Genomic DNA, 26,850 nt, shown 5'->3' on the forward strand with positions numbered 1-26,850 from the left:
AAAAAACGTATTGCTGTGTATGTAAACGCATGCGTTTTTAAGCACATGCATTTGTTTGCGTTAAAAACGCATGCGTTTTTATAGAAAAAAACAAGACTACACACTGATAAGCCACCCCCCACCATCAAGGTGATAAAGGGATCCAAACCCTAACCCTAACCCTACCCCTAACCCTAGTAATTCAATTGCCGGCTTTTCATTTTTCCTGCCTAAACCCGACATGATATGAGACATGGTTTACATACAGTAAACCATGTCATATCCACCTTTTTTTGCATATTCCACACTGCTAATGTTAGTAGTGTGTATGTGCAAAATTTCAGCGCTGTGGCTATTAATTTTAAGGGTTAAATCGCGGAAAAAATTGTCGTGGGCTCCGCGCAATTTTCTCTGCCAGAGTGGTAAAGCCAGTGACTGAGGGCAGATATTAACCCCTTCCTGACATCTGACGTACTATCCCGTCGAGGTGGGGTGGGCCCGTATGACCGCCGACGGGATAGTACGTCATACGCGATCAGCGGCGCTCACGGGGGGAGCGCCGCCGATCGCGGCCGGGTGTCAGCTGATTATCACAGCTGACATCCGGCACTATGTGCCAGGAGCGGTCACGGACCGCCCCCGGCACATTAACCCCCGGCACACCGCGATCAAACATGATCGCGATGTGCCGGCGGTGCAGGGAAGCATCGCGCAGGGAGGGGGCTCCCTGCGGGCTTCCCTGAGCCCCCCGCAGCAACGCGATGTGATCGCGTTGCTGCGAGGGTCTTACCTCCCTCCCTGCAGCTCCCAGACCCGGATCCAAGATGGCCGCGGATCCGGGTCCTGCAGGGAGGGAGGTGGCTTCACAGACGCCTGCTCAGAGCAGGCACTGTGAAGCAGCCTGCACTTTCCTCAGATCGGTGATCTGTCAGAGTGCTATGCAAACTGGCAGATCACCGATCTGTATTGTCCCCCCCTGGGGCAAAGTAAAAAAGTTAAAAAAAAATTTTTCCAAATGTGTAAAAAAAAAAAAAAAAAATATTCCAAAATAATGAAAAAAAAAAAAAAATATTATTCCCATAAATACATTTCTTTATCTAAATAAAATAAAAAAAACAATAAAAGTACACATATTTAGTATCGCCGCGTCCGTAACGACCCAACCTATAAAACTGCCCCACTAGTTAACCCCTTCAGTAAACACCGTAAGAAAAAAAAAAAAAAAACGGGGCAAAAAACAACGCTTTATTACCATACCGCCGAACAAAAAGTGGAATAACACGCGATCAAAAAGACGGATATAAATAACCATGGTACCGCTGAAAACGTCATCTTGTCCCGCAAAAAACGAGCCGCCATACAGCATCATCAGCAAAAAAATAAAAAAGTTATAGTCCTGAGAATAAAGCGATACCAAAATAATTATTTTTTCTATAAAATAGTTTTTATCGTATAAAAGCGCCAAAACATAAAAAAATTATATAAATGAGATATCGCTGTAATCGTACTGACCCGACGAATAAAACTGCTTTATCAATTTTACCAAACGCGGAACGGTATAAACGCCTCTCCCAAAAGAAATTCATGAATAGCTGGTTTTTGGTCCTTCTGCCTCACAAAAATCGGAATAAAAAGTGATCAAAAATGGTCACGTGTCCGAAAATGTTACCAATAAAAACGTCAACTCGTCCCACAAAAAACAAGACCTCACATGACTCTGTGGACCAAAATGTGGAAAAATTATAGGTCTCAAAATGTGGAGACGCAAAAACTTTTTTGCTATAAAAAGCGTCTTTTAGGCTGGTTTCACACTTGCGTTTTTATCTGCATGCGTTTTTTAAAAAAACGCATGTGTGAAAAAACGCATGTAAACGTGGTAAAACGCATGCGTTTTTAGACGCATGCGTTTTTATAGAAAAACACAAGAAAACAAACAAAAAAAAAAACCCTACCCCTAACCCTACCCCTAACCTGAAATACGTGGCACTAAAATATACGTTTATATACGTATATAAGTGCCACGATATTTCAGTGGCCACGTATATAAGTGCCACGTATATAAGTGCCACGTATATAAGTGCCACGTACTTAAGTGCCACGTACTTAAGTGCCACGTATTTACGTGCCACGTATTTACGTGCCACGTATTTACGTGCCACGTATTTAAGTGCCACGTACTTAAGTGCCACGTACTTAAGTGCCACGTATTTACGTGCCACGATATTTCAGTGCCACGTATAACCACATAGTTATAGTATTTATAGTACGTGGCACTGAAATACGTGGCACTGAAATATCGTGGCACTGAAACACGTGGCACTGAAACACGTGGCACTGAAACACGTGGCACTTAAATATGTGGCACTTAAATATGTGGCACTTAAATACGTGGCACTTAAATACGTGGCACTTATGACTGTCAGAAAATGTTCATTAAACGGTTAGAGGTGAGGTTAGGGGTAGGGTTAGGGTTACCGTTGGGATTAGGGTTAGGGGTGTGTTTGGGTTAGGGTTTCAGGTAGAATTGGGGAGTTTCCACTGTTCAGGCACATCAGGGGCTCTCCAAACGCGACATGGCGTCCGATCTCAATTCCAGCCAATTCTGCGTTGAAAAAGTAAAACAGTGCTCCTTCCCTTCCGAGCTCTCCCGTGCGTCCAAAAAGGGGTTTATCCCAACATATGTGTTATCAGCGTACTCGGGACAAATTGAACAACAACTTCTGGGGTCCAAGTTCTCTTGTTATCCTTGGGAAAATAAAAATTTGGGGGGCTAAAAATCATTTTTGTGGGAAAAAAATATGTTTTATTTTCACGGCTCTGCGTTGTAAACTGTAGTGAAACACTTGGGGGTTCAAAGTTCTCACAACACATCTAGATAAGTTCCTTGGGAGGTCTAGTTTCCAATATGGGGTCACTTGTGGGGGGTTTGTACTGTTTGGGTACATCAGGGGCTCTGCAAATGCAACGTGACGCCTGCAGACCAATCCATTTAAGTCTGCATTCCAAATGGCGCTCCTTCCCTTCCGAGCTCTGTCATGTGCCCAAACAGTGGTTACCCCCCACATAGGGGGTATCAGCGTACTCAGGACAAATTGGAAAACAACTTTTAGGGTCCAATTTATTCTGTTACCCTTGTAAAAATACAAAGCTGGGGGCTAAAAAATCATTTTTGTGAAAAAAAAAAAGAATTTTTATTTTCACGACTTTGCGTTACAAACTGTAGTGAAACACTTGGGGGTTCAAAGTTCTCACAACACATCTAGATAAGTTCCTTGGGAGGTCTAGTTTCCAATATGGGGTCACTTGTGGGGGGTTTGTACTGTTTGGGTACATCAGGGGCTCTGCAAATGCAACGTGACGCCTGCAGACCAATCCATTTAAGTCTGCATTCCAAATGGCGCTCCTTCCCTTCCGAGCTCTGTCATGCGCCCAAACAGTGGTTACCCTCCATATATGGGGTATCAGCGTACTCAGGACAAATTGGACAACAACTTTTGGGGTCCAGTTTATTCTGTTACTCTTGTAAAAATACAAAAGCTGGGGGCTAAAAAATCATTTTTGTGAAAAAAAAAAAAGAATTTTTATTTTCACGGCTCTGCGTTATAATCTGTAGTGAAACACTTGGGGGTGCAAAGCTCTCAAAACACATCTAGATAAGTTCCTTAGGGGGTCTAATTTCCAAAATGGTGTCATTTGTGGGGGGTTTCAATGTTTAGGCACATCAGGGGCTCTCCAAACGCAACATGGCGTCCCATCTCAATTCCAGTCAATTTTGCATTGAAAAGTCAAATGGCGCTCCTTCCCTTCCAAGCTCTGCCATGCGCCCAAACAGTGGTTTACCCCAACATATGGGGTATCTGCGTACTCAGGACAAATTGCACAACGTTTTTTGGGGACCAATTTCTTCTCTTACCCTTGGGAAAATAAAAAATTGGGGGCGAAAAGATCATTTTTGTGAAAAAATATGATTTTTTATTTTTACGGCTCTGCATTATAAACTTCTGTGAAGCACTTGGTGGGTCAAAGTGCTCACCACACATCTAGATAAGTTCCTTAGGGGGTCTACTTTCCAAAATGGTGTCACTTGTAGGAGGTTTCAATGTTTAGGCACATCAGGGGCTCTCCAAACGCAACATGGCGTCCCATCTCAATTCCAGTCAATTTTGCATTGAAAAGTCAAATGGCGCTCCTTCACTTCCGAGCTCTGCCATGCGCCCAAACAGTGGTTTACCCCAACATATGGGGTATCTGCGTACTCAGGACAAATTGCACAACATTTTTTGGGGACCAATTTCTTCTCTTACCATTGGGAAAATAAAAAATTGGGGGCGAAAAGATCATTTTTGTGAAAAAATATGATTTTTTATTTTTACGGCTCTGCATTATAAACTTCTGTGAAGCACTTGGTGGGTCAAAGTGCTCACCACACATCTAGATAAGTTCCTTAGGGGGTCTACTTTCCAAAATGGTGTCACTTGTAGGGGGTTTCAATGTTTAGGCACATCAGGGGCTCTCCAAACGCAACATGGCGTCCCATCTCAATTCCAGTCAATTTTGCATTGAAAAGTCAAATGGCGCTCCTTCCCTTCCAAGCTCTGCCATGCGCCCAAACAATGGTTTACACCCACATATGGGGTATCAGCGTACTCAGGACAAATTGTACAACAACTTTTGCAGTCTATTTTCTCCTGTTACCCTTGGTAAAATAAAACAAATTGGAGCTGAAATAAATTTTGTGTGAAAAAAAATTAAATGTTCATTTTTATTTAAACATTCCAAAAATTCCTGTGAAACACCTGAAGGGTTAATAAACTTCTTGAGTGTGGTTTTGAGCACCTTGAGGGGTGCAGTTTTTAGAATGGTGTCACACTTGGGTATTTTCTATCATACAGACCCCTCAAAATGACTTCAAATGAGATGTGGTCCCTAAAAAAAAATGGTGTTGTAAAAATGAGAAATTTCTGGTCAACTTTTAACCCTTATAACTCCCTAACAAAAAAAAATTTTGGTTCCAAAATTGTGCTGATGTAAAGTAGACATGTGGGAAATGTTACTTATTAAGTATTTTGCGTGACATATGTCTGTGATTTAAGGGCATAAAAATTCAAAGTTGGAAAATTGCAAAATTTTCAAAATTTTCGCCAAATTTCCGTTTTTTTCACAAATAAACGCAAGTTATATCGAAGAAATTTTACCACTATCATGAAGTACAATATGTCACAAGAAAACAATGTCAGAATCGCCAAGATCCGTTGAAGCGTTCCAGAGTTATAACCTCCTAAAGGGACAGTGGTCAGAATTGTAAAAATTGGCCCGGTCATTAACGTGCAAACCACCCTTGGGGGTGAAGGGGTTAATAGCCTGGAGAGGGTCCACGGTTATTGGCCCCCCTGGCTAAAAACATCTGCCCCCAGCCACCCCAGAAAAGGCACATCTGGAAGATGCGCTTATTCTGGCACTTGGCCACTCTCTTCCCACTCCCGTGTAGCGGTGGGATATGGGGTAATAAAGGGTTAATATCACCTTGCTATTGTAAGGTGACATTAAGCCAGATTAATAATGGAGAGGCGTCAATTATGACACCTATCCATTATTAATCCAATTGTATGAAATGGTTAAAAAAAAAACACACACAATATTAATATCAATTTATCATAATTGACGCCTCTCCATTATTAATCTGGCTTAATGTCACCTTACAATAGCAAGGTGACATTAACCCTTCATTACCCCATATCCCACCACTACACGGCAGTGGGAAGAGAGTGGCCAAGTGCCAGAATAGGCACATCTTCCAGATGTGCCTTTTCTGGGGTGGCTGGGGGCAGATGTTTTTAGCCAGGGGGGGCCAATAACCATGGACCCTCTCTAGGCTATTAATATCTGCCATCAGTCACTGGCTTTACCACTCTGGCGGAGAAAATTGCGGGGGAGCCCACGCCAATTTTTTCTGCGATTTAACCCTTAGATTTAATAGCTACAGCGCCGAAATTTTGCACATACACACTACTAACATTATTAGTGTGGAATATGCAAAAAAAAGGGGGATATGACATGGTTTACTGTATGTAAACCATGTCTCATATCATGTCGGGTTTTTAGGCAGGAGAAATGAAAAGCTGGCAATTGAATTACAGGCTTTTCACATATATCGCGCTGAAGTAAATATAGGTTTTTCTATTTATATTGGGTTTTCTAGATGATTTTGATGATTGGCAGCTGTCACACACTTCTCAGCATGCGTTTCAAAAATGCAAACGCAGGAAAAAACGCATGTAAACGCGTCAAAACGGCGCGTTTTTTTTCCGCATGAGAAAAACGCATGCGTCTAAAAAACGCAGCGTTTGCACGCGTTTACATGCATTTTTTCAACACCTGCGTTTGCGTTTTAAACGCTGCGTTTTTAAACGCAAATGTGAAACTAGCCTTACATGGTATTAAAATTCAGCAAAGAGCCTCTCCAATTACCATGGAAACAGTGGATGGGTCACCTTTAATCTCTGGGCCTGTGGATCAGGAGACCATACCCCTTGAAATTTTGTTGGAGCCTAATCATCAGGAGCAACTTTCTTTCTTGCTAATTTCTTCTCCTCATTTTCCTGTGATTTTAGGCATTCCTTGGTTGCATTCTCAGAACCCAATTATCAACTGGGAGACCAAGGAGATTATCTTCCCAACAAGGAGCAACTCAGCGTTAAAAGAAGCTGTCCCTGAGTCCACGGCTACGGAACCACATGTACAGGTATTTTCTTTACCTCCAGCATTTAAAGAGTTCTCTGACATCTGTGACAAGAAGAATGCAGATCAGCTTCCTCCACACAGGCATTATGACTGTCTCATTGAGCTGCTTCCCGGGGCAGCCATTCCTTTTGGTAACGTATACCCTTTGGAGGCACCTGAGCTTCAAGCCTTAAAGGAGTATATTGATGAAAATCTGTCCAAAGGCTTCATACATCCTTCTTCCTCAACAGCAGGGGCACCTATCTTTTTTGTAAAGAAGAAGGATGGGACCCTGAGACCCTGTGTTGACTATCGAGAACTCAATAAGGTAACCGTACGAAACCGTTACCCTTTGCCTCTGATTCCCGAAATACTGGAAAGAGTCCGCCATGCTAAGGTGTTCTCTAAACTGGATCTTCATGGGGCTTATAATTTGATGCATATTCGTCCAGGGGAAGAGTGGAAGACAGCATTCAGATGCCGATATGGACACTTTGAATCTCTTGTGATGCCCTTCGGGCTTTGTAACGCCCCTGCAACGTTTCAACACCTTGTTAATGACATTTTCAGAGATTTGTTGGACCAGTTTGTAGCGATCCATTTGGACGATATACTAATCTTTTCTGACTCTCTACAGGAACATGAAGAACATGTCAAAACTGTTTTAAGACGTCTGAAAGAGAACCATGTGTATATTAAGCCGGAGAAATGCGAGTTCCATTGTTCTGAGATACAGTTCTTAGGTTATATCATCTCTCCCCAGGGGCTGAACATGGAATCTGGTAAGATTCAGGCTATCCTTGACTGGCCGGTACCCAAGAACGTTAAGAAGGTCCAACGCTTTATTGGTTTTGCAAATTTCTACAGACGCTTCATTCGAAAATTTTCTGATATTGTCCGTCCCATTACTTCCTTGACAAAGAAGGAAAAGCCCTTTAAGTGGTCATCACAGGCTCAATAAGCTTTTGATCGGCTTAAGATCTGTTTCACATCTGCACCGCTGTTGATACACCCAGATCCAACACTTCCTTTCATTGTGGAGGTGGACGCTTCTGATAATGCTTTGGGGGCTATTCTCTCCCAAAGAACTGGAGAGAAGGGTCTGCTACCTCCTTGTGCTTTCTTTTCCCGTAGACTAACCTCAGCAGAGAAGAATTATGATGTGGGAGACAAGGAATTGCTGGCTATTATTGCGGCTTTCAAAGAATGGAGGCATCATCTGCAAGGAGCTGCACAACAGATCATAGTGCTAACTGACCATCGCAATTTAGAGTTCCTTAGATCCGCTAGATGTCTTTCTCCTCATCAGGCTCGTTGGAACGTATTTTTAAATCAATTTAACTTTGTTATCTCGTACCGTCCAGGTTCTCGTAATGGGAAGGCTGATGTTTTATCCTGAATCCATGCTGCGGATTCCGTACCTGGAGCCCCGTCCAAGACCATTCTATCTGATGCCAATTTCATCGGAGTTATCCACGATCAGGACTTGTGGAAGGAGTGCAGGGAGGCCTATGAAGGTGATATATTTCTGGCCAACCCACCTGTGGATATTAATCTTGTCTTTAAGGGTGGCATGTGGTTCAGAGATCGACGTATCTAAGTCCCGGAGGTCGTCCGTTTGCAGATCCTCAAGTTGGTACATGACTCCAAGTTGGCTGGTCACAGGGGGGTACAGAAGACACAAGAGTTCCTGAGCCGATTCTTCTGGTGGCCAAGTTGCCTGAAGGATACCAAGGACTATGTTCTCTCTTGACTATAAGACGCACCATACTATAAGACGCACCCCAAATTTGGGGTGAAAAATGCAGAAAAAAAGATTTTTTATAAGATGGGGGTCCGTCTTATTGTCCGAATTTAAGATCTCTTACCTGAGGGCAGGCAGTGGCAGAGCAGGGTCACAGGAGGCATGGTGGTGGCAGAGGTGAGGTGATGCTGAGGTGCGGTGGGCGGAACGGCGTGCACCTGAGCAGGGTCCCATCCTGCTTAGGTGGGCGACGCCATGGCCTGGTGTCCATGGGGAGGTTGCTGTGGCGGTGGCAGACGTGCGGTCACTTCCTCAGGTGGCAGCAGCCAGGGTCCCTTCCACATTTGAGGTGACGCCACAGCAGTAGTGAAGGAGAGCAGCAGAGCTGGGTGGTTTTCCTGGTGGCGGCGGGCTTACCGGCATTGTGGCGGCGACAGAGGTGCGGGCATGATGTGGCACGGTGAGCTGTATGGCGTGAGCAGGTCCCATCCATATTTGAGGTGAATCCGCAGCCCGGTATTGATGGAGGGCAGCAGCGCTGGTGAGTTACGGTATTTTCCGGTGGCGGCGGCCATCTTGCTGAGGCCGCGCGTGCGCAGATTCACTACTCTGCGTCCCAGGGCTTCAGGAAAATGGCCGCCGCGATCTCCATGTGCGCACGCATGGCCTCCCGCGGCCATTTTCCTGAAGCCCTGGGACGCAGAATAGTGAATCTGCGCACGCGCGGCCTCAGCAAGATGGCCACCGCCACCGGAAAATACCGTAACTCACCAGCGCTGCTGCTCTCCATCAATACCGGCCCGCGGATTCACCTCAAATATGGATGGGACCTGCTCACGCCATACAGCTCACCGTGCCACATCATGCCCGCACCTCTGTCGCCGCCACAATGCCGGTAAGCCTGCGTTCCGAATATAAGACGCACCCCCCATTTTCCTCACAATTTTTTTGGGGAAAAAGTGCGTCTTATATGCCAAAAAATACGGTATGTGTCCGTTACAAGACTCCTCATGTGGCACCTACGGGTCTTCTACAACCATTACCTGTTCCGTCCCGCCCTTGGGGTTCTATATCAATGGACTTTGTTGTGGAGCTGCCTACATCATGAATACAATCATGGTGGTAGTTGATCGCCTGACTAAAGCTGCTCATTTTGTTCTGTGCACCGGCCTCCCCTCAGCTAAAGATACAGTGAACTTGGTTATACAGAATGTCTTTCGGTTGCATAGGGTTCCGGATGAGATCATCTCTGACAGTGGAGTTCAGTTCACTTCAAGATTCTGGAAGGGGTTTTGCTCTGCACTCAATATTAATGTCTGTCTCTCTTCTGCTTACCATCCCCAGACAAATGGTCAGACTGAGCGTACCAACCAGACGCTGGAACAATATCTAAGATGCTATGTCAGCCATCTCCAGGATGATTGGTTGGAGTTGTTGCCGTTAGCCGAATTTTCATGTACTAATTCTCAGAGCGCCTCCACTAAATTTACATCTTTCATTGCCAATCTGGGTTATCATCTGTGTATTTTACCTAGGTCTCCAATTAATTCTCCGGTTGCGGCAGTGGAGGAAAGGCTGACTGCGATGAGACAAAATCTGGAGGTTCTGGAGGAATCCCTGACCACAGCTCAAGAACGTTATAAGAGATCGGCTGATACATTCCGTAAACCTGCACGCATGTTCAAAGTAGGAGATTCCGTGTGGTTAGCAACTAAGAATCTGAAGTTAAACGTTCCTTCACAAAAACTTGGACAGAAATTCATTGGCCCTTTCAAGATCAACGGTATTGTGAGCTCTGTGGCCTGCCGGCTGAAGCTACCTAGGACAATGAAGGTACACCCAGTTTTTCATGTATCTTTACTAAAGCCTGTATCTCCTAATACCTTCCAGGGACGTGTTGTGCCACCAAGGCAGCCTGTGGTGATTGATGGGCAAGAACAATTTGTGGTGGAGGAAATTATTGATTCCAGGATTCGCAGGAATCGGCTCCAATATCTGATAAGATGGCAGGGATATCCCCCTGAGGAAGACTCTTGGGAAAACATCAATGTCCAACAGAAGATTTCTCGTTTTCATCGTTTCATCTCGTTTTTTGTGCATTACTGCCCTTTTCCAAGATGGCGTCTTTGGTCTCATGTGCACTGTGTCTTCCTGCTATAAAATTCCACCCCAGCCTTCAGTCTGTGCTAGAGTATTCTGCCTTGCATCCAGCTCCTGACCTCTGATTACTCCCTGGCTATACACCTGCTCCTGTGAACCTGTGTGGTGATCCTGCTACTTTGCTCTGAATTCCTGCTGCATACACAAGTTTCCAGTAATCCTCCTTCATCTGCTGCTCGTGTTTAGTTCCATCTTCATTTGCTGGACATGTAAGCTGTCGCTGCTTTGCAATAACCTGAAACTATTAGCCAGGCCTCCCTGGTTGAGCTAAGATATGATTTGAACTGCCTTATGGGGACAGGTGGATTAGTCAGGCAGCTGAGTTTAAAATAGATTGGAGGGGTGCGAGAGTGTTAGAGGGGAGACCACAGAGCAGGAGGTTACATGTTGTGAACTCTGTTTTCGGGCTCCCTCTTGTGGTCACAGGTGTTATTGCGTGAGTTTTATTTTTGGGCTCCCCCTGGTGGCTTTGTTTGTTATCTTGCGGGTCTGTGGTAGGATCAGCTGCCTCGTTATTCTCTAGGGAGGTTCCTATTTAGCTCTGCTTTACCTCCACTTGTTGCCGGCTGTCGATGTATTCAGTGCTATTCTGATTACTCCTGACTATCTTGGTTTTCTGTCTCTTCATGAGAAGCTAAGTTCTGTTTGATTATTTTTTGCTCATCTGTCTGCAATATGATTTCTGTTTATGATGAGTTTAGTCCAGCTTGCTAATATGTGATTTCTTGCTGCTGGTAAGCTCTGGGGTACGGAGTTGCTTCCCCCGCACGGTTAGTTGGTGCGGGGGCTCGAGCAATCTCTGCGTGGATATTTTGAATAGGGTTTTTCATTGACCGCACAGTTCTCTTCCTATTTTCTGCTATCTAGTGTTAGTGGGCCTCATTTGCTAAATCTATTTCATCTCTGCGTATGTGCTTTCCCCTTAACTCACCGTTAATATTTGTGGGGGGCTTTTCTATATCTTTGGGGGTCATTTCTCTGAGGCAAGTGAGGACTTACTTTCTCTCTAGGAATAGTCAGTTTCTCAGGCCGTGACGAGACGTCTAGGATTTCCAGGTAACGTTCCACGGCTACTTATAGTTGTTTGCGGATAGGATCAGGTTGCGGTCAATTCAGTTACCACTTCCCCAGAGCTAGTCGTCGGTTCAGTTTCTTAGCTAGTCAGATTTGCGATCCTTGCCACTAGGATCATAACAGTACAGCCGGCCTATAAAGTGTTAATTGCATGGCAGAAGCAGGAGAAGAGAAGCCTTGAGTTTTTTTTTTTTTTTTGGGGGGTTTCTGTGTGTCTAGCTGCTGTGTGTCTAGCCTCTCTCCTCCTCTTAATCTTGGTGTGGCTCTGAGTTCAGCTGCTGACATGGATATCCAGAGTTTGGCCTCCAGTGTAGATCATCTTGCTGCAAGGGTACAAAGTATTCAGGATTTTGTTGTTCACAGTCCTATGTCAGAGCCTAGAATACCTATTCCGGAGTTGTTTTCTGGAGATAGATCTAGGTTCCTGAATTTTAAGAACAATTGCAAGTTGTTTCTTTCTTTGAAACCTCGTTCCTCTGGTGATTCCGTTCAGCAAGTTAAGATTATTATTTCTTTCTTGCGCGGCGACCCTCAAGATTGGGCCTTCGCATTGGCGCCAGGGGATCCTGCATTGCTCAGTGTGGATGCGTTTTTTCTGGCCCTTGGATTGCTCTATGAGGAACCTAATCTTGAGAACCAGGCTGAAAAAGCTTTGTTGGCCCTCTCTCAGGGGCAAGATGAAGCAGAGGTGTATTGCCAGAAATTTCGGAAATGGTCGGTGCTTACTCAATGGAATGAGTGTGCCCTGGCTGCAAATTTCAGAAAAGGTCTTTCTGAAGCCATTAAGAATGTCATGGTGGGGTTCCCTACGCCTGCAGGTCTGAATGAGTCAATGACTCTGGCCATTCAGATTGATCGGCGTTTGCGGGAGCGCAAACCTGCGCACCATTTGGCGGTGTCTTCTGAACAGACACCTGAGTCTATGCAATGTGATAGAATTCTGACCAGAAGTGAACGGCAAAATTATAGACTGCAAAATGGGTTGTTCTTTTACTGTGGTGACTCAGCTCATGTTATCTCAGCATGCTCTAAGCGCACAAAAAAGATTGATAAGTCTGTCACCATCGGTACTTTACAGCCTAAGTTAATTTTGTCTGTTACCCTGATTTGTTCCCTGTCATCTTACCCGGCTATGGCTTTTGTGGATTCAGGTGCTGCCCTGAGTCTGATGGATTTGTCATTTGCCAGGCGCTGTGGTTTTGTTTTGGAGCCTTTAAAATTCCCTATTCCACTAAGGGGAATTGATGCTACACCATTGGCTATGAATAAACCTCAGTACTGGACGCAAGTGACCATGTGCATGACTCCTGTTCATCAGGAGGTGATTCGCTTTCTTGTACTGCATAATTTGCATGATGTCGTCGTGTTGGGTCTGCCATGGTTGCAGACTCATAATCCAGTCCTGGATTGGAAAGCAATGTCTGTGTCAAGTTGGGGTTGCCAGGGAATTCATGGCGACGCTCCTGTGGTGTCAATTGCTTCATCCACTCCTTCTGAAGTCCCTGCGTTTTTGTCGGACTACCAGGATGTATTTGATGAGCCCAAACTCAGTTCTCTACCTCCTCATAGGGATTGTGATTGTGCTATAAATTTGATTCCTGGTAGTAAGTTTCCTAAGGGACGACTCTTCAATTTGTCAGTGCCGGAGCATGCTGCTATGCGGAGTTATATAAAGGAGTCTTTGGAGAAAGGACTTATTCGCCCCTCCTCCTCCCCTCTTGGTGCGGGGTTCTTTTTTGTGGCTAAGAAGGATGGTTCCCTGAGACCTTGTATTGATTATCGCCTTCTAAATAAGATCACGGTCAAATTTCAGTATCCTTTGCCATTGTTATCTGATCTGTTTGCTTGCATTAGGGGGTCTAGTTGGTTCACCAAGATAGATCTTCGTGGTGCTTATAACCTTGTGCGTATTAAGCAGGGTGATGAGTGGAAAACTGCGTTTAATACGCCCGAAGGCCACTTTGAGTACTTGGTGATGCCTTTTGGACTTTCTAACGCTCCTTCTGTCTTTCAGTCCTTCATGCACGACATCTTCCGCGAATATCTGGATAAATTTATGATTGTGTATCTGGATGATATTCTGGTTTTTTCTGATGATTGGGAGTCCCATGTTAAGCAGGTCAGGATGGTGTTTCAGGTCCTGCGTGCCAATGCTTTATTTGTGAAGGGCTCAAAATGTCTTTTTGGAGTCCAGAAGGTTTCTTTTTTGGGTTTCATTTTTTCTCCTTCTACTATTGAGATGGACCCAGTCAAGGTTCAGGCTATTCATGACTGGACTCAGCCTACATCTGTTAAGAGTCTTCAGAAGTTCTTGGGTTTTGCTAATTTTTACCGTCGCTTCATCGCTAATTTTTCTGGTGTTGTTAAGCCTTTGACGGATTTGACCAAAAAGGGTTCTGATGTTACTAATTGGTCTCCTGCGGCTGTGGAGGCCTTTCGGGAGCTGAAGCACCGGTTTTCTTCTGCTCCGGTCTTATGTCAGCCAGATGTCTCTCTTCCTTTCCAGGTCGAGGTTGATGCTTCTGAGATTGGAGCGGGGGCTGTTTTGTCGCAGAGAAGCTCTGATGGCTCTGTGATGAAGCCATGTGCTTTCTTTTCAAGAAAGTTTTCGCCTGCCGAGCGGAATTATGATGTCGGTAATCGGGAGTTGTTGGCTATGAAGTGGGCATTTGAGGAGTGGCGACATTGGCTCGAGGGAGCTAAGCATCGTGTGGTGGTCTTGACTGATCACAAAAATCTGATTTATCTCGAGTCGGCCAAGCGGCTGAATCCTAGACAGGCTCGTTGGTCATTGTTTTTCTCTCGTTTTGATTTCGTGGTCTCGTACCTGCCTGGTTCGAAGAATGTGAAGGCTGATGCTCTGTCTAGGAGTTTTGTGCCTGACTCTCCTGGAGATTCAGAGCCGGCTTGTATCCTCAGAGAAGGGGTGATTTTGTCCGCCATCTCCCCAGATTTGCGATGAGTGTTGCAGAAGTTTCAAGCGGATAGACCTGATCGTTGTCCACCGAATAGACTGTTTGTCCCAGAAAGATGGACCAGTAGAGTCATTTCCGAGGTTCATTCTTCGGTGTTGGCAGGCCATCCTGGAATATTTGGTACCAGAGATTTGGTGGCCAGGTCCTTTTGGTGGCCTTCCTTGTCGCGGGATGTGCGTTCCTTTGTGCAGTCTTGTGGAATTTGTGCTCGGGCTAAGCCTTGCTGTTCTCGTGCCAGTGGTTTGTTGTTACCTTTGCCTGTCCCGAAGAGGCCTTGGACACACATTTCCATGGATTTTATTTCAGATCTCCCTGTCTCTCAGAGAATGTCTGTCATCTGGGTGGTGTGTGATCGTTTTTCTAAGATGGTCCATTTGGTGCCCTTGCCTAAGTTGCCTTCCTCCTCCGAGTTGGTTCCACTGTTTTTTCAAAATGTGGTTCGTTTGCACGGGATCCCTGAAAATATTGTTTCCGACAGAGGATCCCAGTTTGTGTCTAGATTTTGGCGGATCTTTTGTGCTAAGATGGGCATTGATTTCTCTTTTTCGTCGGCCTTCCATCCTCAGACGAATGGCCAAACCGAGCGAACTAATCAGACCTTGGAAACTTATTTGAGATGTTTTGTTTCTGCTGATCAGGACGACTGGGTCACTTTTTTGCCATTGGCCGAGTTTGCCCTTAATAATCGGGCTAGTTCTGCTACTTTGGTTTCTCCTTTTTTTTGTAATTCGGGGTTTCATCCTCGTTTTTCCTCGGGTCAGGTGGAGCCTTCTGACTGTCCTGGAGTGGATATTGTGGTGGATAGGTTGCATCAGATTTGGGATCATGTGGTGGACAATTTGAAGCTGTCACAAGAGAAGGCTCAGCGCTTTGCCAACCGCCGTCGCTGTGTGGGTCCCCGACTTCGCGTTGGGGACTTGGTGTGGTTGTCTTCTCGCTTTGTTCCTATGAAGGTCTCCTCTCCTAAGTTCAAGCCTCGGTCTATCGGTCCTTATAAGATTTTGGAAGTCCTTAACCCTGTGTCATTTCGTCTGGACCTCCCAGCATCGTTTGCTATTCATAATGTGTTCCATCGGTCGTTGTTGCAGAGGTATGTGGTGCCTGTGGTTCCTTCGGTTGAGCCTCCTGCCCCTGTGCTGGTTGAGGGTGAATTGGAATACGTGGTGGAGAAGATCTTGGATTCTCGTGTTTCTAGACGGAGGCTTCAGTATTTGGTTAAGTGGTCAGGAGGATAATTCCTGGGTTGTCGCCTCTGATGTTCATGCGGCCGATTTGGTTTGTGCCTTCCATGTGGCTCACCCTGATCGCCCTGGGGGTTTTGATGAGGGTTCGGTGACCCCTCCTCAAGGGGGGGTACTGTTGTGAATCCTGTTTTCGGGCTCCCTCTTGTGGTCACAGGTGGTATTGCGTGAGTTTTATTTTTGGGCTCCCCCTGGTGGCTTTGTTTGTTATCTTGCGGGTCTGTGGTAGGATCAGCTGCCTCGTTATTCTCTAGGGAGGTTCCTATTTAGCTCTGCTTTACCTCCACTTGTTGCCGGCTGTCGATGTATTCAGTGCTATTCTGATTACTCCTGACTATCTTGGTTTTCTGTCTCTTCATGAGAAGCTAAGTTCTGTTTGATTATTTTTTGCTCATCTGTCTGCAATATGATTTCTGTTTATGATGAGTTTAGTCCAGCTTGCTAATATGTGATTTCTTGCTGCTGGTAAGCTCTGGGGTACGGAGTTGCTTCCCCCGCACGGTTAGTTGGTGCGGGGGCTCGAGCAATCTCTGCGTGGATATTTTGAATAGGGTTTTTCATTGACCGCACAGTTCTCTTCCTATTTTCTGCTATCTAGTGTTAGTGGGCCTCATTTGCTAAATCTATTTCATCTCTGCGTATGTGCTTTCCCCTTAACTCACCGTTAATATTTGTGGGGGGCTTTTCTATATCTTTGGGGGTCATTTCTCTGAGGCAAGTGAGGACTTACTTTCTCTCTAGGAATAGTCAGTTTCTCAGGCCGTGACGAGACGTCTAGGATTTCCAGGTAACGTTCCACGGCTACTTATAGCTGTTTGCGGATAGGATCAGGTTGCGGTCAATTCAGTTACCACTTCCCCAGAGCTAGTCGTCGGTTCAGTTTCTTAGCTAGTCAGATTTGCGATCCTTGCCACTAGGATCATAACAGTTACAGTAATCGAGGCGGGAGATGATGAGGGTATGGGCTAGGGTTTTTGCAGATTCCTGGTTTAGGAAAGTACGGATCCGTGAAATGTTTTTGAGTTGAAGGTGGCAGAAAGTGGAAAGGGCTTGGATATGCAGTTTGAAGGAGAGATCAGTGTCAAGGATTACCCCGAGACAGCGAGCTTGTGGGACTGGGGAGAGTGGGCAGCAGTTCACTGTAATGGATAGGTTCATTGGGGGTTGCGTGAGATGAGAGAAAGACAATGAATTCTGTTTTGTCCATGTTAAGTTTAAGAAATCTAGCAAAGAAGAAGGATGAAATAGCGGATAGACATTGAGGGATTCTGGTTAGTAGGGTGGTGATATCTGGTCCAGAGATTAAGATCTGTGTGTCATCAGCATAGAGATGATACTGAAAACCGTGAGATTCTATGAGCTGTCCCAGGCCAAAAGTGTAAATGGAGAAGAGCAGGGGCCGTAGAACTGAACTTTGTGGGACTCCGACAGATAGGGGGCGAGGTGAGGAGGTGGTGTGTGAATCGGAGACGCTGAATGTTCGGTCAGTTAGGCATGACGAGATCCAAGATAGGGCCAAGTCTGTGATGCCAAGGGATGAGAGGGTCTGTAGTAATAGGGAATGGTCCACTGTGTCAAAGGCAGAGGACAGGTCCAGGAGAAGGAGGATAGAGTAGTGTCGCTTGCTCTTGACGGTTAATAGGTCATTGGTGACCTTAGTTAGGGCAGTTTCAGTGGAGTGTTGTGACCGGAAGCCTGATTGTAAGCGGTCGAAGAGGGAGCAGGAAGATAGATGGCAGGACAGTTCAAGATGGACGTGTTGTTCCAGTAGTATTGAGGCATAGGGGAGAAGTGATATAGGGCGATAGCTAGATACAGAAGATGGGTCAAGAGAGGGCTTTTTGAGGATAGGTGTGATTGAGGCATGTTTAAAGCTTGAGGGGAAAACACCAGTTGTTAGTGATAGGTTTAAGAGATGGGTTAGAGTTGGGATGAAGACTGTGGGGAGGTTTGGGATGAAGTGGGAAGGGATCGGGTCAAGTGCACAGGTGGTGAGATGCGATCTTGAGAGTAGAGTGGATGATGTAGATGTAGATGATTTTGCTCCTGACGGCACGTTTCTGCTTTTTATACCATGGAAGAAAGTTGTCAGTCAGAAACTCTATATACTTTGCAGAGGTCATTTTCACACCTTCAGGAACCTTAAAGGGCCCTACCAGCTTTTTCCCCATGATTCCGGCCCAAAACATGACTCCTCCATCTCCTTGCTGACGTCGCAGCCTTATTGGGACATGGTGGCCATCCACCAACCATCCACTACTCCATCCATCTGGACCATCCAGGGTTGCTCGACAGTAAAGTCATCAGTAAAGAAGACTGTTTGAAAATTAGTTTTCATGTACGTCTGGGCCCATTGCAACCATTTCTGCTTGTGAACATTGTTTAAGGGTGGCCGAATAGTAGGTTTATGCACCACAGCAAGCTTTTGAAGGATACTACACCTTGAAGCTTGAGGGACTCCAGAGGTACCAGCAACTTCAAATAACTGTTTGCTGCTTTGTAATGGTATTTTGACAGCTGCTCTCTTAATCCAAAGAATTTGTCTGGAAGAAACCTTCTGTAATAATTATAGGGGATAACGCAGGAGACTCTTTGCGTGGAACAAGACAACTACAGGACACAGTTTTATAAGTGGTAAAGTCTATATTATCACACGGTGATTCAAACAGGTGCAGAGAGAAACTCAAGTCCACAACACTTGGTGTAAATATTAAACGCAGCTTAACAGTCCATAGGGAACCTCAGAGGAAAATGCAAACACGCAGAAAGCCTATGAAGAACAATTTTTCTTGAGGATACTTGACAAGAGTAAGTCCTTGTTAGTCCAAACACAGATCGATATGCTTATAAGGCAGTTCAAATAATATCTTAGCTCAACCAGGGAGGCCTGGGTAATAGTCTCAGGTCTTTGCAGAGCTGAAACAGCTTACATGTCCAGCAAATGCAGATGGAGAAAACATAAGCAGCAGATGAAGGAGGATTACGGAAAACTGGTGTATGCAGCAGGAACTCAGAGCAGAGTATCAGGATCACCACACAGGTTCACAGGAGCAGGTATATAGCCAGGGAGTCACCAGGGTCAGGAGCTGGATGCAAGGCAGAATACTCTAGCACAGACTGAAGGATAGGGTGGAGTTTTATAGCAGGAAGACACAGTACACATGAGACCAAAGATGCCATCTTGGAAAAGGGCAGTAATGCACAAAAGGTAATAAGAAATGTTCAGAGTCCTGACATTACTCCCTCCCTAGAAGCGGCCTCAGGACGATCCTGGACCTGGTTTCTCAGGGAATCTCTGATGAAAACGAGAAATCTTCTGTTGGGCATTGATGTTTTCCACAGGTTCCCAAGAGTCTTCCTCAGGGGGATATCCATGCCATCTTATTAGATATTGGAGCCGATTCCTGGGAATCCTGGAATCAATAATTTCCACCACAACAAATTGTTGTTGCCCATCAATCACCACAGGCTGCGGAGGTGGCACAACACGTCCCTGGAAGATATTAGGAGATACAGGCTTTAGTAAAGATACATGAAAAACTGGGTGTAACTCCATAGTCCTAGACAGCTTCAGCTGGCAGGCCTCAGAGCTCACAATACCGTTGATCTTGAAAGGGCCAATGAATTTCTGTCCAAGTTTTTGTGAAGGAATGTTTAACTTCAGATTCTTAGTTGCTAACCACACAGAATCTCCTACCTTGAACACGGGTGCAGGTTTACGGAATCTATCAGCCGATCTCTTATAACGTTCTTGAGCTGTGGTCAGGGATTCCTTCAGAACCTCCAGATTTTGCCTCATCGCAGTCAGCCTTTCCTCCACTGCTGGAACCAGAGAATTAATTGGAGACCTAGGTAAGATACACGAATGATAACCCAGATTGGCAAAGAATGGTGTAAATTTAGTGGAGGCGCTCTGAGAATTGTTATATGAAAATTCGGCTAACGGCAGCAACTCCAACCAATCATCCTGGAGATGGCTGACATAGCATCTTAGATATTGTTCCAATGTCTGGTTGGTACGCTCAGTCTGACCATTTGTCTGGGGATAGTAAGCGGAAGAGAGACAGACATTAATATTGAGTGCAGAGCAAAACCCCTTCCAGAATCTTGAAGTGAACTGTACTCCACGGTCAGAGATGATCTCATCCGGGACCCCATGCAACTGAAAGACATTCTGTATAACCAAGTTCAATGTATCTTTAGCTGAGGGGAGGCCGGTGCATGTAACAAAATGAGCGGCTTTAGTCAGGCGATCAACTACCACCATGATTGTATTCATGCCTCCCGATGTAGGCAGCTCCACAATAAAGTCTATTAATATAGACCCCCCAAGGGCGGGACAGAACAGGTAATGGTTGCAGAAGACCCGTAGGTGCCACATGAGGAGTCTTGTAACGAGCACATACCTCGCAGGAGAGAACATAGTCCTTGGTATCCTTCAGGCAACTTGGCCACCAGAAAAATCGGCTCAGGAACTCTTGTGTCTTCTGTACCCCCCTGTGACCAGCCAACTTGGAGTCATGTACCAACTTGAGGATCTGCAGACGGACGACCTCGGGGACGTAGATACGTCGATCTCTGAACCACATGCCACCCTTAAAGACAAGATCCACAGGTGGGTTAGCCAGAAATACATCACCGTCATAAGCCTCCCTGCACTCCTTCCACAAGTCCTGATCGTGGATAACTCCGACGAAATTGGCATCAGAGAGAATGGTCTTGGACGGGGCTCCAGGTACGGAATCCGCAGCATGGATTCGGGATAAAGCATCAGCCTTCCCATTACGAGAACCTGGACGGTACAAGATAACAAAGTTAAATTGATTTAAAAATAATTTCCAACGAGCCTGATGAGGAGAAAAACATCAAGCGGATCTAAGGAACTCTAAATTGCGATGGTCAGTTAGCACTATGATCTGTTGTGCAGCTCCTTGCAGATGATGCCTCCATTCTTTGAAAACGGCAATAATACCAACAATTCGTCTCCCACGTCGTAATTCTTCTCTGCTGACTGAGGTTAGTCTATGGAAAAATAAAGCACAAGGATGCAGCAGACCCTTCTCTCCAGTTCTTTGGGAGAGAATAGCCCCCAAAGCATTATCAGAATGACACTGAATGCATCAAAACTATGAATTAAAACATGTGGAATTATATACTTAACAAAAAAGTGTGAAACAACTGAAATTTCTTATATTCTAGGTTCTTCAAAGTAGCCACCTTTTGCTTTGATGACTGCTTTGCACACTCTTGGCATTCTCTTGATGAGCTTCAAGAAGTAGTCACCAGGAATGGTCTTCCAACAATCTTGAAGGAGTTCCCAGAGATACTTGGCACTTGTTGGCCCTTTTGCCTTCACTCTGCAGTCTAGCTCACACCAAACCATCTCGATTGGGTTCGGGTCTGGTGACTGTGAAGGCCAGGTCATCTGGCGTAGCACCCCATCTCTCTCCTTCTTGGTCAAATAGCGCTTACACAGCCTGGAGGTGTGTTTGGGGTCATTGTCCTGTTGAAAAAGAAATGATGGTCCAACTAAATGCAAACCGGATGGAATAGCATGCCGCTGCAAGATGCTGTGGTAGCCATGCTGGTTCAGTATGCCTTCAATTTTGAATAAATCCCCAAAAGTGTCACCACTGCTTACTTGGCAAGGAGCTCTGCTATAATGCAGCTGTGCTCCTGCCTGTAAAACCCAGGGAATGAAGGTAATGTAGGTCAATGACCTGTAGTTACCTTCAGTCACGGTGATGCGCCCTCTGCTGGATCTTCTCATATGACCTCGAGCCTGGGAACTTTTTCCCACGCTCGAAGTCATATGAGGACATCCAGCAGAGGGCACATGACCGCGACTGAAGGTAACTATAGGTCATTGACCTACATTACCTTCATTCCCCGGGGTTTACAGGCAGGAGCACAGCTGCATTATAGCAGAGCTCCTGCCTGTAAAATATTTTAATCCCTTCAGATGGATTTATATCGTGGGACGTTATAGATCTATGGAAGGTATGTATACTGTTGGTTTATTATTTTTAATTTGTTACAGAACGAGGGTCTTCAGGTGGATTGAGAGAGCAATAAAATATTACAAGAACCTTTGTGTTTATTTCATTAAAATACTTTGCAATATTGTGTGTGTGTTTTTTTTAACCATTTCATACAATTGGATTAATAATGGATAGGTGTCATAATTGACGCCTCTCCATTATTAATCTGGCTTAATGTCACCTTACAATAGCAAGGTGACATTAACCCTTCATTACCCCATATCCCACCGCTACACGGGAGTGGGAAGAGAGTGGCCAAGTGCCAGAATAGGCGCATCTTACAGATGTGCCTTTTCTGGGGTGGCTGGGGGCAGATGTTTTTAGCCAGGGGGGCCAATAACCGTGGACCCTCTCCAGGCTATTAATATCTGCCATCAGTCACTGGCTTTACCACTCTGGCGGAGAAAATTGCGCGGGAGCCCACGCCAATTTTTTCCGCGATTTAACCCTTAAATTTAATAGCTACAGCGCCGAAATTTTGCACATTCACACTACTAACATTAGTAGTGTGGAATATGCAAAAAAAAGGGGGATATGACATGGTTTACTGTATGTAAACCATGTCTCATATCATGTCGGGTTTAGGCAGGAGAAATGAAAAGCCGGCAATCGGTTTTTCTGCTATATCGCGCTGAAGTAAATATAAATAAATATATATATATATATATATATATATATATATATATATATATGTCTCAATGATATATATATATATATATATATATATATATATATGTATATATATATATATATATATATATATATATATATATATATATATATATAAAGACCCGACTTTGCCAAAAGTTGGCGACTTTTGAAATTGGCCGATCTGTTTCGCTCAACCCTAATTTTGATGATTGGCAGCTGTCACACACTTCTCAGCATGCGTTTCAAAAACGCAAACGCAGGAAAAAACGCATGTAAATGCGTCAAAACGCCGCGTTTTTTTTACCACATGAGAAAACGCATGCGTCTAAAAACGCAGCGTTTGCACACGTTTACATGCGTTTTTTCACCACCTGCATTTGCGTTTTAAACACTGCATTTTTAAACGCAAATGTGAAACTAGCCTAAGCGCACAGGAATTGCCGGCTTTTCTATCGCTCTCTCTATCTATCTATCATATATATATATATCTATAATATAACGCTGGGAGCGTCACTCTGTCCGAAGCCTTTATAGTCTGGACCCCACAGAGTGACGCTCCCAGGAGATCGCGGTACAGCTGTCACTCCGGGCCTATGTGCGCCGAGCACCGCCTCCTCTTGCTTCATTATCGTCCCCGGTGCCTGCGCTGTAAGTACAAAGGGCAGCGCAACCATGCACGCCCCAAAAAAACTTGTTGCGCAGGTGCCGGGGGTGACAATGCAGCAAGAGGAGGCAGCGTCCGGCGCGCACAGGCCCGGAGTGACGGCTGTGCTGCGTCTGATTAGGAAGGAAAGACTCACCTCCCTGGCGATTTCAGGGTAAAAGGGGGCACATTTTATAAGTGATTATTTCAGTGTGTGCAGGGAGCATAACTAAAAGAGCCACCTTGTCAGAATGCAGCATTTGTGCTGCTCAAGGTGGCTCTTTTAGTTACAAACGCCTGAGGGGGGTGACAGGTTCCCTTTAAAGATTAAAAATAATGGTCTATCGATGAAGGTACTTAATTCCTGCAGTACTCAGGGATGTATCCTATCTTGGCCCGGGGATTTGTCAACTTTAGTGATTTTTAGACGCTGCCGTACTTCCTGCAGGGTTAAGCAGGTGACATTTAATGGAGAATTTTTGTTTTCACTGATGAAAAAAAGTCATTTAGCATATTGGATTTTTCCTATTTTTAATTTGACCAACACTTTCATTTTTGATTTCCTTACTATTTACGTAATTCAAGACTATTTTGGGATTATTGTTACTTGCTCTTGTAATGAGTATCTCTGTCTCAATCTTTGCTGCCTTGATTTGCTTTTTACAGAATTTATTTAATTTTCTGTATTTATTTAATGCTTCATCACGACCTACTTGCTTTAATCCTTTTAATGCTTTCTTTTTGTCACTTATTGTGCCCCTTACACCTCTATTGAGCCATATTGGTTTCCTCCTATTTCGAGCATGTTTATTCCCATAGGGTATATTTTGTGCACAGGTCCTATCCAGGATGCTAATAAACGTCTCCCATTTTCTTTGTGTATTTTTATGTCTCATGATATCGTCCCAATTTATTGCACTAACTTCATCTCTCAACCATTGGAAATTTGCCTTCATGAGGTTTAGTGTCCTTATAACCCCTCCTCTACACATCTTATTAAATGATACATGAAAATGTATTATTTTGTGATCACTATTACCCAATTGACCCCCAACCCTTATATTTGATATGCGGTCTGGCCTGTGGGTTAGAGTTAGATCTATCAGCCCCCCTTCTTGTTGGGTCCTGAACCAGATGTGAAAGGTAATTGTCTCTCATAGCTGTCAAAAACCTATTATCTTTGCTGGAACTGCAGGTTTCTGTTCCCCAATCTATTTCAGGGTAGTTGAAGTCCCCCATAATAATGACTTCTCCTTGAGTCGCTGCTTCATATATTTGCTTTACATGGATATTCTCCGTTGCTTCCATTATTTTTGGAGTCTTATAATAAACCCTTATCAGTAATTTATTATTTTTACCCCCTCCCCTAATCTCCATCCACAGCGACTCTACATTTTCATTAGATTCACATATATTATCACGCCGGATGGGTTTTAAGGATGATTTTTCATATAGACACACACCTCGCGCTCGCTTATCTGTACGGTTATTTCTGAGCAGACTATAGCCCTGTAAATTAACAGCCCAGTCATGGCTCTCATGCAGCCATGTCTCAAATATCCCCACCATGTCATAATTACGCTCCAACAAAATTAATTCTTAATCCTCCATATTGTTGGTAAGGCTTCTGTCATTAGTATACATGCACTTTATGTTTCTTGCTTTACCTAATACCTAATTACCTAATAATAAAGATTATTATTATTATTATTCTTTTTTAAATATTAACTGTTTTACCCCACCCCCATTCCACCCCCAATTTCTTTATTTGAATAATGAGAGAAAAAGCATCACTCCAAATATGCACACCACATACACAAATATAAGAGACATGATAATAAATCATATATGAAAAAACAAGATTTTTATTGACACACAACACACAATATAAAACATAATTAAAAACAGCAAAGAGCCTTGTCCATACACAATCATATAAATCTGAGTATAAGAGTGAATACCCAACAAAATAGTGTGATGAGGACTACCTGAATGCAGGCCTGTGCAGCTATAGGCAAAAGAGGTTAATAGAAGCATGCCAGAAAACAGTCCTTCAGGCTAGCAATATAAAGCCCCCTAGCAACCATGATAGTAACACACTGGGCAATATAACAAGCCAATACCTAGATGGCAAAAAAACTGCACCTACGTGGCTCATGAGATAAAAATACACCAAACTATCTAGCAAATAACAGTGGCCAAATGGACTCCAACATAAGTCCCAAGGTCGCCATGAATATGGTGAGGAGATGCAGCAATACATAATGAAAGACCCCAGAAAATGCTGAGGCCAAGTTACCCAGTGCAAGGTAGCAACCCAAAAGCAGATCCACAGGAAAGCAGGTGGAGAGGACAAGGCCCAGTGCAGCCCCACGCGTATCGCCCTCACTGATAGGGCTTCATCAGGGGAGATGATAGCGTGTGCCCGGACTCTTGTTTAAATATACAACCATTAGTAACATGTTTGATGGCCCACCTGTGAAGCCGCAGTGGAGACACCTGGTGGATGATGACAGAGATGGGGGAAAAAAAAAAACCTCTCCCATTACACATGATAGACACTCAAAGAACATACAAACCCATTCAAACCCCCGGGGGTACACACAGGCTCAAACCAACACACATGTACTAGCAGTCACCACAGTCATTGGAGTTATTGAGCCCTGCAATTACAGCTAAATGAAAAAATAAATAAATAAATAAATAAATAAGTAAATACACAAAATGCATGCAGTGCCATAATAGGCAAATTATAATCATATAATATAAATGTATGATGTAGAAAAAACCATCTTTATTAAATATCAAGTACAGCATATCAAAAACAACATATCAAAAACATGCACATGCATATATTATCTATATGTAAAAGGGGACAAGTAAAATACACGTGCCCAGAACTGGGACGAATGAGGCAGGTCCATAACAAACAATCCCCAGGTAAAGCCAAGGTGCCTCGCACCGTGATGGTCTGTTTATAAATGCATTCGTAAAAAGGAAGACTCCAATATACCAAGAGATGCTAAAATGGGGGAGCACAAAAGGTTAAAGGGAATGATTATACCGCCAAAGGCGGGACCACGATCCCCACGAGTAGAAACCAAGGTGATACCATGTCCAAAAGGGAGGGGGAATAGATGGTTAGAAATAGGTACAAAAAAATCCTAATCTGGCTAGATCCCATGAGCCAAAAATTATATCAGATTAGTCATTAATGTGCCGGACAAAGAGTAACTCCTACTCCCTGTACTAACCTGCCATGAGTCAATATGGACAATTATAAAGTGCATTCAGTTTGCCATGCAAAAATCCATAGGTAGGGCAGTAAAGAGATGAAAGAGGTGACCACCTGTTGGGCCACAAGACCACAACCATCCCATTTGGACCAGGAAAAGCAATAGTCCCAAATAACCTCTGTGCACTCCCAATAATATAAACATACACATCTTCCAAATAGATCGTCCAGTAGAAAGCCATTCTCCCCGAGGTCTGCTGGGTCCAGTTCAAAAAGAGGTCCAACATGGTTTCCAGAGTCCTTGATGTCATGGTTCGAGCCATACCAAAATTCGTCCATTCCACAACAGCATCCTTAGGATAGAGTAGGAGACAAGCTGAATCTTAT

The sequence above is a fragment of the Ranitomeya variabilis genome, chromosome 4, assembly GCF_051348905.1.
Source record: "Ranitomeya variabilis isolate aRanVar5 chromosome 4, aRanVar5.hap1, whole genome shotgun sequence".
NCBI classification, from domain to species: domain Eukaryota; kingdom Metazoa; phylum Chordata; class Amphibia; order Anura; family Dendrobatidae; genus Ranitomeya; species Ranitomeya variabilis.